Here is a 2,500-nt window from a genome sequence, read left to right as displayed (position 1 = left end):
GTCCCTTCCATCTCTGGTCGGGACTCTGTTTGCATGTATTAGCTCTAGAATTACCACAGTTATCCAAGTAACGTGGGTACGATCTAAGGAACCATAACTGATTTAATGAGCCATTCGCGGTTTCACCTTAATGCGGCTTGTACTGAGACATGCATGGCTTAATCTTTGAGACAAGCATATGACTACTGGCAGGATCAACCAGGGAGCTGCGTCAACTAGAGCTGAGCAGCCGGCCGCCCGGGAGTTGTCCCGGGGGCCCGCGCGAACACGCAAGCGTCCGCTCAATCATTCTGCAAACAGGAGGAGGCTGAGCTCCCCTGCACAATACACCTCGAAACCCTCTCAGGTCCCGGCGGCGCGCAGCGCCGTCCCAAGTACTTGGTCGGGTTCGAGAGAGGCGCAATCGCCCGGAGTTAGGCGAGTAGACGCTTTCGGTGCGACCACCCGTGCTCCCAACTGAGCTTGCCGCTGCCGACAGAGGCCCGGGAGCGTGCTGTCGTGGCATTGCCGGCGGGAGACAACACGCGCCACCTACGGTGACCGGCAGCTCCAACGCCAGCGCCACAGAAGGACAAAAGCCCCACTTGGGTGCCGAAGCGAACTCTCCCAGCACAGCGCACGCGCCAACACATCCGCACAGCTGCGATACAAACCACCAGCGAGAACCGCTGGGGCGACCGAGCAGCAGACGGCGTCGCGGCGCCGAGCGCCGGGCGGCGGCGCATCCTCAACGCACACAGTCCTCAATCGGACCAGCACACTGAAGATGTCCACCGCGCTTCGCACCGGGCCCGCGAGGACCTACTTTGGCCGCACGGCGCCGCGCGCAGGGTGCGCCGGCGCGCAGACTGCGACGCCTGCCGCGTCCGTCGGCCGGCGCGCCTGCCACTGGCCGCCCCCACCAGCCGGCTGTAGCGCGTGCGCCCACGCACCGCGCGGCCAGCACGCCGGGAGGCGCCCCCTCACCGGCCGGGGACGGTCCCACCCAGCCACCGCCGCGTATCGCTTCACACCCAGATGCCGTTCAGTTTCGTCGGCATGGTGGGTATCGCTGGAACAACCGGTTCGTACCTCAACCTATCGTCGCCATCACCGATTCACCCCTAGCGAGAACAACCGCACCACAACAGGTTACCATTTGTTCATTTGCGTAACTTCACCAGAAAACGCAGGCGTCCATCGCCATTTGCAACTTCAACGATTATTGCATGCCTGTGTCAGGTGTCACGCCACACTACGTCTGCCCACATACACGCAACAAAATGTGCACGCCTAGACAATACGTGGAAGGTGGCCCCCGTACGTATGCGATGTCCATTGCTCGAACGACTGTCAACCGGCCTCTGTAGCATGTCGCAGATATGGAACGCGGTGCACCATGCCATCACGGTGTGTGAGGAGAGACGACTAGGTCCGAATACATCAACAGACAGCTCATGCTGATCGCCATCCACGGCGTCCGTTCCTCCCACACGTCTCTATGGCGTACCACACTGCAATCCAGCTCTCATAGGGAGACGACACGTAGCTGCGTGCACAATATTTGCACTGTATGGTCCGCCGTTTTTGGGCGCAGTCGTTGTACGGTCACACATGTGCCACGATGTATCATTCGGTACATAAGGACGAATGTGCAGTACAGATTGTGGTTTACGCGTACGACATTAGCGGACGGTTGACACAGGCCGCACCACAACGTAGCCTGAGTACGTCGCATGCGAAGGGCATTGAACATGCAAACTTCTCACCAACCAGCTTGCGAAGGCAGGGGGGCAAGGTGGGGACGTGGGGAGGGGCGGCATGTACGTCCTGCTGCCATCCACATTACAGTGTACAGCAGGAGCATGTGGAAAGTCAGCAAGACTTGCAAGGTGTTTAACATGAAGCGATACACAGGGGAGCGGGCAGTGCGAGTAGCGAACTATATTGCGAGGGTTGCGGGTGGGCAACACTACACTAATTGAACGAGTCGTATAACAATTACAGAGCAGGTTTAGGCGACAACATGGGTTACGTTAGGGGACAACGTGGGTTACGTTAGGGGACAACGTGGGTTACTTTAGGGGACAACGTGGGTTAGGTTAAGGCACAACGTGGGTTAGGTTAAGGCACAACGTGGGTTAGGTTAAGGCACAACGTGGGTTAGGTTAAGGCACAACGTGGGTTAGGTTAAGGCACAACGTGGGTTAGGTTAAGGCACAACGTGGGTTAGGTTAAGGCACAACATGGGTTAGGTTAAGGCACAACATGGGTTAGGTTAAGGCACAACATGGGTTAGGTTAAGGCACAACATGGGTTAGGTTAAGGCACAACGTGGGTTAGGTTAAGGCACAACGTGGGTTAGGTTAAGGCACAACGTGGGTTAGGTTAAGGCACAACATGGGTTAGGTTAAGGCACAACATGGGTTAGGTTAAGGCACAACATGGGTTAGGTTAAGGCACAACATGGGTTAGGTTAAGGCACAACATGGGTTAGGTTAAGGCACAACATGGGTTAGGT

General features: G+C 57.2%; 1 non-coding gene across 1 annotated transcript in view; it reads right to left on the bottom strand.

The window, feature by feature from the left end:
* The window catches only part of LOC124773882, a 1,909-nt gene extending 1,704 nt beyond the window's left edge, over window positions 1-205 (bottom strand). Inside the window, exon 1 of the ribosomal RNA XR_007014967.1 lies at window positions 1-205. This exon is cut by the window's left edge and continues 1,704 nt beyond it. This is a non-coding gene — a ribosomal RNA (small subunit ribosomal RNA).
* Between the last annotated feature and the right edge of the window lie 2,295 nt (window positions 206-2,500).

Source organism: Schistocerca piceifrons, unplaced genomic scaffold (genome assembly GCF_021461385.2).
Source record: "Schistocerca piceifrons isolate TAMUIC-IGC-003096 unplaced genomic scaffold, iqSchPice1.1 HiC_scaffold_959, whole genome shotgun sequence".
In the NCBI taxonomy this organism is placed as follows: domain Eukaryota; kingdom Metazoa; phylum Arthropoda; class Insecta; order Orthoptera; family Acrididae; genus Schistocerca; species Schistocerca piceifrons.
The sequence above is the reverse complement of the archived record's forward strand: the minus strand, read 5'-3'. Positions and strand labels throughout refer to the sequence as shown.